Here is an 11,122-nt window from a genome sequence, read left to right on the forward strand (position 1 = left end):
CAAAGGAGGATAACACTTTCTCAGATTTCACCTTAGCGAGGCCAAGGAAATAAAATCTGGATGATCGACCGAGAGACATTTAGCACTCCGCTTCTAATGTTCTCCTTGATGTGCTAGTGTACCCATTCATAGATATGGTTTGATATCTAGAACATCAAGTAAAAAGGTCGGACTTCGGAATACAGAAATCCATAGGGGCAACTAGGGAGTAAATCCGACGAAATCCCTATGGGGAGGTGGCCAACTTCATCAATCAAGATATTATAATAACAGGTCTTCCGGCTGGGTGTGTTGGCCACGACATCCACTTTACCGGTTATCGCGCGACCAATATTATAATTCTTGGGAAATATTCCAACCATCATATCTGCCTGAGATTCAGATCTGGTTGGTGTCAGGATATTCCAGACTCATCGAGTCTAGGAAGAAAAACGGAAGTTTGCAACACAAATCGACGAGATGACGTTGCGGGATTCTCGGGAGATGAACTACGGTAGCAAGCTCCAAAACATGAGCTGGTTCTGCTACAAACATGTGAACACGTTGTCCCAGACAAGCATGCCCACATGGTAGTCTTACAATAAAACACTACCGAGTTCTGGTTGGGAACCATCGCCGTGGATAACGAAGTCCTTGCATAAGTCATATGATTAGCTCTTATAAAGGAACTTATTCTCCTTGAACAAATCAATCAGTGGCTTGGTGTGCTCGGGACACATATGGAATGAAGATGATCAGTCTAACAGACCACAGAATTCTTCGCACGTGCATGACCGACTTGGGATGATTCCAAAGGAGCAAAAACAAACTTTCTCGAATTCACGACGGCAGCTTACATCAAAATGCACGTGAATCAAAGGAAGTCACTCCTTTCATCAAACAAGTACTTCATGAGCTAGCATGAAGAAAATGCTTTCAAAAGTTTCCAACACTAACTTAATGTTCAACAACATCATGGAGGAGATAAGGATGTTGTCAATGGACTCAACAACAACTCATCGGAATTTCCATATCACTGGACTTCCACCATCGTGTGAACACGGTGATAGCATTGGTCAGACCCAAAAGATATAATGGTGTATGCTCGAGGGATCAACCACGAGGAAGACAACATTACGAGCATCGTTGGTTCTGACTTGATTTGACGATAGCCCACACTCAAATCAAAGGATTGATAAGACGATAGGTCCAGCAACTGATCACAGGGACCAATCGATGAAGATATCATCTTTCTTCTACACACACTACACAAGAATATCCCTTTGGAACGAACTAAGTCAGGCAAGCTTTTATCTTCCAACTCTCCAAGTTGTTGTTTAGCTTGACCAACTAGCTCAGGGGTATCCTACACAGATCCTTGGAGAAGGGGTGGTTTACAGGAATAAACCAACTTGATCACGAACTCAACATAGCGGTCAGGTGACAACCTGGTAATATTTCCGAGAAGATATACAGAAAATCACGAACCACCGATATGTTACTAAGCTCGAGAACAATCTTGCTTTTCAGGGCAAGATGATATGATCAAATGAGCGAGGACTTGACAAAATCCTAACTCATTAATCAAAGAGTGCATCAGGAAATAAGGACTAGGTAGCACGATCAGTCTTAGAATGATGATTCAAGAACCAACAGGCTAAGAATGAAATTATTGTCCTTTAACTACCAAACAACGAGGTTGCTGGGAGTATGGATTTCACACATCACAATTCATTTGTCGGTATTCCGGTTGCATCAACACGAGGGCCGAGGAATGACTAATGATGGTGAGAAGTATCACTACGTCAAAATTCATGAGAGTTGGTGCAGTTCTCATGACAATTCTGACATAAAGGGGGTAATACTCCAAGGTAGAACAGAACCAAAAGCTGGATTGGCATTTGATCTGCGGAATACAACTACTTTGACCCAATCCTAAATATGGATGAGGTACTGGAGTTTGTTTCTCCAAGTCATTCAGGACAGAATGGCTTGACGGACCACAAGAGTAATAGGCATCGATGAACGAATGCATGCATACTCTTGACTATCAATTGATAGACGAGGGTCAGAATGCAACTAAAGAGAACAACTCAAAGGAACATATAATTTTCTGAGTTGTGGATGCATAGATTAGTATGTCGAACCAAGTTCAACATATTTCTTCCGGATAACCCATGCAGAAAGGTAGAACTGGCAGAGTCACGATTTATGAATGGAGAACTCCTCAAGAGTACTCTAATTGTGATCTTTTGATCCAATAAACATCTGCCATAAGCGGTTCATAGTATTTGGAAGAAGGAAATACCACGGACCTCGAGGACTATCGCAAAGTTACTAATATCCTGAAGGAACTAGCAAACATTATCAACATGAAGTAAGTAGAGTGAATCTCGGGTTCAAAGCCCAAGGAGTAGAATACCTACTACTAAGTAGCATCACGGGATGCTTTCGAGAATAAAGGCCAGAATCATCACACTGGGACACCAATCATGGCTAAATTACTAGGTGATCCCCTAAGACACCTAGGGTCATAATAATATCTCCAACATATATGTCAAGGTAACGAAGTACCTCAACTCACTGATTAGTGTGGTTAATCTGGCCCATGGGAACATTGGAACGGGAAGAAAGGATTTGCAATTGCATCAGACTACTTAGAAACCTGGGATGACTCGGACAGCATAACGGCTGTAAATGCTCAGAAAAGATTTGAGAATTCACAAAAATGGTGGCATAACCACTCAGAAGCACAATATCAAGGTTTCGAGATCAACAATTAACATACGGAAGTAATAGGAGCTGGACTCAAGCTTAAATCGAACAATCTTATAAGTCCACTGATTAGTAACACGTGATCCTGATAGAAAGATGAGAAGACCTAGTTCCTTAACCCTGTAGGAAAGAAGATGATGACTCAGATCAGAAAGCCATGAGGTATAAGGAGTAAAAAGAGCCTTACGTTCCATCCCACAATCAATTCCCTTATATAACTAAAGAATTTCTAGACTCAACTTCGACCAGTTTGGCTCGGTAATCCTACAGGCAGTCAAGCTCTGATACCAACGCTGTCAGGACCCCGACTCGATGTCACATCGGTCTAGCCGGTAACACCTCATATCACTTTGCGGCCTCACGCACGGTATCCCCACGGGTGTCGCCTTACCTTTGCCCGGGACCGTTTGCGCCTTTTGGCTCACGTATATGATAGTGTCGCTAGCATCCATATGATAAAGAGCCCGGGCTGACATGACTAGTCATAAACCCAAAGTGGCACAGACTTACAGGGACAGGCATCCATGACCCAGCTTCGAACGTGTCGGTCATCAGCAAGTGGGTCCGGGCTGTAGCACTGGGCTAGCAGGACTCCGGTAAACCGGGCTGTAGCGGGCTAACAGGACTTCGGTACTCAAAGCGTGACATTTCCCCGAAGGGACAGACACAGGAACGAAGAAGGACACATGCCGGCCAGCCTAAGTGTTCTGGAGCAGTAGCAAGCTACCATGGCTCAGTGGAAAACACTAGGAGACATTTCCCGGTAAGAGAGGCTAATAAAGATAAACAACTAGATGGTCAGATCCCACACATACCAAGCATTTCAATAACATACACACAATATGCTTGATATGTGCAAATACAACATGGCATCACAACATGACTCTACGACTCAAGTAATTTATTCATTAGGCTCCGAGGAGCGAGATATTACAAACATGGGTCTCACGACCCAACAATCAGAGCATACAAGTCAAAGCACAAGCGGAAGCTATCATGTCTGAGTACAGACATCTATAAATGAAAAAGGTTGAGAAGCCTGACTATATATCAGATCCTGCCGAGGGCACAAGATCGTAGCTGAGGTAACAAGCTAAACGTCGAAGTCCATGCGAAACTACTAGTGAGACCGAAGTCTCTCTGCAAAACATAAAATAGGCAAATGTGAGTACAAATGTACCCAGCAAGACTTACATCAGATCTATCTACATATGCATCATTATCAACAAGGGGGTGGAGGGGTTTGACTGCAGCAAGCCAGCTTTGACTCGGTGGCTATCCTAAACTACGACTGCAAGCGACTCTTTTGAGGTGGCGCACACGAGTCCACATATTCACCATATCAATACACCACTATGGATCCGCTCCCGTCTCCCTACGAGAATGCCATCCATAGCACTCATGCTTATCTTGCGTATTTTAGAGTATCCACTTTCACTTGTCTATGAACTGATATAAGCAACCCAGAAGTCCTTTTCCGCGGACACGGCTATTCGAATAGATGATGTTAACCCTGCAGGGGTGTACTTCTTCACACACGCTCTCACCACTTACCGCCGTTTACACGACATGTACTCGGCAACCTTCAAGCGGAAGCCCAACGTGGGTGTCGGCCATGACCTACCTAATCACTCAAGTCTCTAGTCCAGGTTTATCGCCTATTCGGGTTCCATCCATGAGGAGATCCGGCCGGAGTTTCGCTCACAGCCCCAAACGATGTGAACAGGGTTCCCGAGACACCAAACGGGCACCCGGTACACCGTGCCACGTGCCTACCGCATCACAGCCCACCCCTACGGTCAGCGCTGCGCACGGCCTCCAGCATACTACAAACACCAGAAACTACTTGCAACTCCTGGACAGAGGACAAGGGTGATCAAGAAGCCGAGAGGGTCCATTGGTTTCGGGCCCAATGCGTGGTAGTAGCTGAATCATGGATCACAAACACAGAACTCAGTTCCTGAGGACGGCTGCAATGAGACAACCCACCATGTACTCCTACATGGCCTCTCACCGCTACCTTTACCAAACCGTGTTCACACACTTAGCTCACACACAGTAGGACCTGTTCACACGCCTCTGATTCATCCCCGATGAATCAGACCTGACTCAACTCTAAGCAGTAGCAGGCATGACAAACAAACATGAATGAGTAGGCACAACAGGGCTCAAACAACTCCTACTCATGCTAGTGGGTTTCATCTAATTACTGTGGAATGACAGGTCATGCAGAGGATAAAGGGGTTCAGCTACCGCAGCAAGTAACAGATGAATCGATGTTGTCCTAATGCAGTAAAAGAGAGCAGGAGCGAGAGAGTGGGATTTTATCGGAATGAACAAGGGGGTTTTGCTTGCCTGGCACTTCTGAAGATAACATTGAGTCTTCATCAGTGTCAACGATCACATCATCGGTATCACGTCTATCGAGAGGGGACAAATACCGGCAACACAGAAAGGAACACAATCAATGCAATGCACAATATGATGCATGATCATGACATGGCAAAATGAATGTGTTTTGAGCTAATGCAACTAGCAACAGATTAAATGAAGTTGGTTTGAATACAAGATTCAAATTTAAACTCCATATGTGATTATTCAAATGCCATTTAATTGATTTGTGCTAAACAGCACGTATAAGTTGTTCTAACATGCATGAAAATGGTACAGATGGATTCCTTGAATTTTTCTGATAATTTTTCATATATAAATTATTTAATTTGGAGTTACGGTTAATTTTCTATGATTTATTGAAGTTTTAGGCATTTTCTGGAATTTCCTGAATTATAATAAATCCAGAAAATCAATTACTGCGTCAGCCTGACGTCAGTGTGACGTCAGTGGTCAACGGGACATGGTCCGGGTCAAACCTGACAGTGGGTCCCGAGTGTCAGTGTGATTAGCTTAACTAAAATTAATTAAAACTAATCCTAATAGTTAACAGGGTTGGGCCCCACCTGTCATTGACTCAGGAGAGTCAACCGGGGCCCACCCGTGGTCAAAGTCAAAGTCGGCTGCCGGCGTTTAGCCGCCGGCGAGCCCGACGCGGCGGCGAGAGTGGTTTTGGCCACTCCGGCGACCAAATGGGCCGCGGAGGGCATCTAGGAGGAGCTGGGGACGAGCCGAAGCTCTTGGTGGAGTCAGTTGCGCTCGGGGCGGCCGGAATCGGTGCCGGCGGCGACCTAGGCGGCTGCCGGAGCTCGGGCGAGCTCGGTCTCGACGCTGCGGTGCACTAGAGGGGAAACGGAAGGGCGCTGCAGGCTCCTGGGAGGGCGGCGAACTAGGTAGCATGCTCGGGCGCCAGCTGGGGTGGCCCTGGCCACGGCGGCGCCATGGCCGGCGGCGGGGAGTTTCCGGTGAGGTGGAAACGGCGGCTACGGAGACCGAACAAACACGGGGCTAGGGGGAGAGGAAGAGGAGTTCACCGTGGAGAGGGAGAGGTGGTCAGCGGGCTCGGGGGCGTCCTGTCGGCGGCGAATTCGGCGACAGCGATCGGCGGGTCCGAGGAGGGGAAGAACGTCGGGGCGGCGCTTCGGGGCTTCTCCGGTCGCGTGTGACGGCGGGGAGGGCGAGGGCGGCACGGCGGAGCTCGTGGACTGCTCGAGGGGACGAGGGGGAGGCGATGGCCGGGGTGGTGTTCGTCGGCGGCGGCGATAGTGCTCGGGTTCGGGAGAGAGAGGGAGAGAGACGAGCTCGGGGAGAGAGTGAGATCCAGGGAGAGGAGGGGAAAGCGAGAGGGAGCGTGGGGCGGCGTCGTGGGGTCGCTAGGAGGGCCGCGAAGCCGGAGGTGGCGTCGGGGCTCTCGGGCGCGCGCCACGCCTCGCCTCTGCCTACTGGCAGAGGAAGACGACGAGCGGCGAGGGGGTTTGCGGTGGTGGGCTGGGCCACCAGCTGGGCCAGCGATGGGGGGGGCAAAGCTGGGCCGGTTCGTGGCGCCAGGTAAGCTGGGCTTCTCTCTCTCTCTCTCTTTTTTTATTTACTGTTTTCTATTTTTTTTCTGTTTTATTTAATTGGCACTGAATTTTAATTCAAACAGAATTTGAAAACAGTGCCTAAACTTCCCTGGATATTTTTAAGTCACCTAATGGACTTCTCCACACATAATAAAAATATCTCAGGTCATTTGAAAATATATTCATTATATATTATGAATATAACTCCAAATTCAAATAAAATATTGATTTAAAATCAGAGCCCAATAATTCCTTAGAAATGTCCCAAAATTTTGGTTTGATTTATAACTCTTGCCAAAATTGTCAGAGCTATTTCTAGGGCATTTTGGATTTACTGATTGCAATTTTAGGGTTTCTTGCCCCTCTTTTATTTAAGTTTTGAGGCTTCTGAATTCCTCAGTTCAAATTTTCAGAATTTAAACATGATGCACACCTGAAGCTAACCTAGAGCAATGCCTGAAGCTAGGGATGTGCCACCGTCGACCAGAAGAGATAATACCACTCCCTCAGCTCCTCAGCGGAGAGCTCGGGGGGGAAGGTGGCCCGCTCCTTCCGCAGCGCCTCAAGCCGCTGCGCTTCGGTCGACTTTACAACTTTCGCGGCCGCGGCCTTCGTAGCCTTCCCCTTCCCGGGCTTCGGAGGCATGGCGGAGGCGGTGGGGGAGATCGACGGCGCTGGTGGTGGCGACGGCGACGGGAGCGGAGCGCTGCTCTCTTTCGACTTTGGAAACGGAAGAAGGCGGCGGAGGTTTCTGAGATTGCAACAGCAAATGACGAAGATGGAGGAAATCCCCCTGTTTCCCCTGCTTATAAAGAGGGACGGGGCGGACGTTTCGGCCTTTCAAATAAACAACCTCCCACGATCTCTCCCACGACGCCGCGTTTGACGCGTGCCGTTCTGGGCGTGCGCGGTGGGAGTGGAGTTAGATTCGGCGTGACCTAGGCCGCACGTGCCCGTGCACTATTTTGGGCCTGGCCCAACAGCGCTCGGCACCGTGTATGGCCCAGGCCCGGGGGCTCCTATCGGTGTACTAGAGTAGGGGTACCCTAGTATCCCGAACTCGTGCACGGGCAGTTGCAGCACCCCTCGGTCTTCAAGGACAAAGTAATCAAACTAAGGCCCCGGCAAGAGGAGCTTGCCGGGAGGGCCAACCAAGGCCCCGGCAAGAGGAGCTTGCCGGGAGGGCTAACCAAGGCCCCGGCAAGAGGAGCTTGCCGGGAGGGCCAACCAAGGCCCCGACAAGAGGAGCTTGCCGGGAAGGACTACCAAGGCCCCCGCAAGAGGATCTTGCCGGGAAGAGAGAAGACCCCGGCAAGAGGAGCTTGCCGGGAAGGCTACTCAAGGCGTACCAAGAAAGCTTGCCACGAGGCGCCCTGCGTCCCGGCAAGATCCAGCGAGCGACAAGCTTCCGGACGCGACAAGACGACGGCCGCGGCAAGGAGCTTGCCGCGAGAAACCCCCACTTCGTGCCCGCGCTCCAGCAAACCTGCTAACGTGTCGCTCTGGGACTCTCCCAAGCACACGTGGCAGGAGGCCGTGCAGCTAGGGGTACGTGGTGGCAAGCGGAGACGAAGAGAAGCCCATCGTGGAAAATGGTGGCACTCCTAACGGTCACCTATTGCACTGTTTGGGAGACTCAGATAGGCATTTAATGCCCTTGTCCCCTACCGTCAGAGTTAGGTACGGCGCACTGTATCCACAGTAGCGGTAGCTGCACCTACCGCATCCTTTTCCATTTTTACCCTTCTAGTCTACGTTGCCACCTGTCGGTGACCCCTTGAAAGTATAAAAGGAGGCCCAAGCGCAACGTAGAAGAGGTTCGGCCAGTTCGGCTCACGGGAGATACCAGAAACACTCCCACGCTCAGTCTGGTAGCGTCGATCACTCCTGAGCAAAGATTCAATACACACAAACAAGCAGCAGTAGGGTTTTACGCATCCGTGCGGCCCGAAGCTGGGTAAATCCCCCCCGCGTGCACCGCCTCGATCCGCTCTTTGTGCACTCTCCACCTCCTACCGAACCGAAAGGGGCCCTGTCCCCATAGGTGTTGGTGGAATCAGCACCCCCCGACACCTAGCGACAATCATTAAGAATAGCAAAGTCATGGAAACATCAATCTCAGAACATAATGGATACTAGGGATCAAACCCTAAAAAAACTAAGTCGATTACATGATAAATCTCATCCAACCCATCACTGTCCAGCGAGCCTACAATGGAATTACTCATGCACGGCGCTGAGCATCATGAAATTGGTGATGGAGGACGGTTGATGATGACGATGGCGATGGATTCCCCTCTCCGGAGCCCCGAACAGACTCCAAATCAGCCCTCCCGAGAGAGATTAGGGCTTGGCGGCGGCTCCGTATCGTAAAACACGATGAATCCTTCTCCTTGATTTTTTTCTCCCCAAACGTGAATATATAGAGTTGGAGTTGAGGTCGGTGGAGCCTCAGGGGGCCCACGAGACAGGGGGCGTGCCCCCACCCTCCTAGACAGGGTGTGGGCCCCCTAGTGTTGATTCTTTTGCCAGTATTTTTTATAAACTGCAAAAATTATTCTTCGTGAAGTTTCAGGTCATTCTGAGAACTTTTATTTAAGCACAAAAATAAAACCATGGCAATTCTGCTGAAAACAACGTCAGTCCGGGTTAGTTCCATTCAAATCATGCAAGTTAGTGTCCAAAACAAGGTCAAAAGAGTTTGGAAAAGTAGATACAATGGAGACGTATCAACTGCCCCAAGCTTAAATGTTTGCTTGTCCTCAAGCAATTCAATTGACAAAGTGAAAGTGATAAAGAAAAACTTTTACAAACTCTGTTCGATCTTGTTGTTGTAAATATGTAAAGCCAGCATTCAAGTTTTCAGCAAGGATTATGAACTAACCATATTCAAAATAACATTTAGGTCTCATGTTTACACATATCAATGGCATAATCAACTAGCGAGCAATAATAGTAAATCTCGGATGACAACACTTTCTCAAAACAACCATAACATGATATAACAAGATGGTATCTCGCTAGCCCTTTCTGAGACTGCAGAACATAAATGCAATGCACCTTTGAAGTTCAAGGACTGACTAAACATTGTAATTCATGGTAAAAGAGATCCAGTCATACTCAATGTAAACTAATAGTAATGCATGCACATGACAGCGGTGCTCTCCAACTGGTGCTTTTTAATAAGAGGGTGGTGACTCAACATAAAAGTAAATAGATAAGCCCTTCGCAGAGGGAAGCGGGGATTTGTAGAGGTGCCAGAGCTCGATTTTTGAAATAGAGATAAATAATATTTTGAGTGGTATACTTTCATTGCCAATATAACAACCGAGAGATCTTGATATCTTCCATGCTACACACATTATAGGAGGTTTCCAAATAGAATGGTAAAGTTTATACTCCCCCTACCACTAAAAAACATCAATCCATGGCTTGTCCAAAAAAACGGGTGCCTCCAACTAACAACAATCCTGGGGGAGTTTTGTTTGCAATTATTTTAATTTAAGCATGAGACTGGGCATCCCGGTTACCGGCCATTTTCTCGTGAATGAGGAGCAGAGTCCACTCCTGTTGAGAATAACACACCTAGCATGGAAGATATAGACAGACCTAGTTGATACATGAGCTATTCGAGCATACAAAACATAATTTCATTTGAAGGTTTAGAGTTTGGCACATACAAATTTACTTGGAACGGCAGGTAGATACCGCATATAGGAAGGTATGGTGGACTCATATGGAATAACTTTTGGGGTTTATGGAAGTGGATGCACAAGCAGTATTACCGCTTAGTACAAGTGAAGGCTAGAAACAGACTGAGAAGTGACCAGCTAGAGAGCGACAACAGTCATGAACTTGCATTAAAATTAATCAACACTGGGTGCAAGCATGAGTAGGATATAATTCACCATGAACATAAATATCATGGAGGCTATGTTGATTTTGTTTCAACTACATGCGTGAACATGTGCCAAGTCGAGCCACTCGAATCGTTCAAAGGAGGATGCCACCCTATCATACCACATCACAACCATTTTAATAGCATGTTGGCATGCAAGGTAAACCATTATAAAATCCTAGCTAATTAAGCATGGCATGAGCAACTATAGTCTCTAATTGTCATCGCAAACATGTTTCATTCATAATAGCCTGTATCAGGAACGATGCACTAATCATATTTACAAAAACAAGATATGTCGAGTTCATACCAGCTTCTCTTATCTCAATCAGTCTATCATATATCGTCATTGTTTCCTTTCACTTGCACAACTGGACGGTGTGGATAATAATAATAGTCCACGTGCATTGGACTAAGCTGGAATCTGCAAGCATTTAATAAACATGAGAACACAAGGTAATATGGTCTCTTGGTTAAATCAACAATAATTCATATGAGAGCCACTCAACATTTTCAT

Source organism: Triticum dicoccoides, chromosome 2A, assembly GCF_002162155.2.
Source record: "Triticum dicoccoides isolate Atlit2015 ecotype Zavitan chromosome 2A, WEW_v2.0, whole genome shotgun sequence".
Taxonomy (NCBI): Eukaryota; Viridiplantae; Streptophyta; class Magnoliopsida; order Poales; family Poaceae; genus Triticum; species Triticum dicoccoides.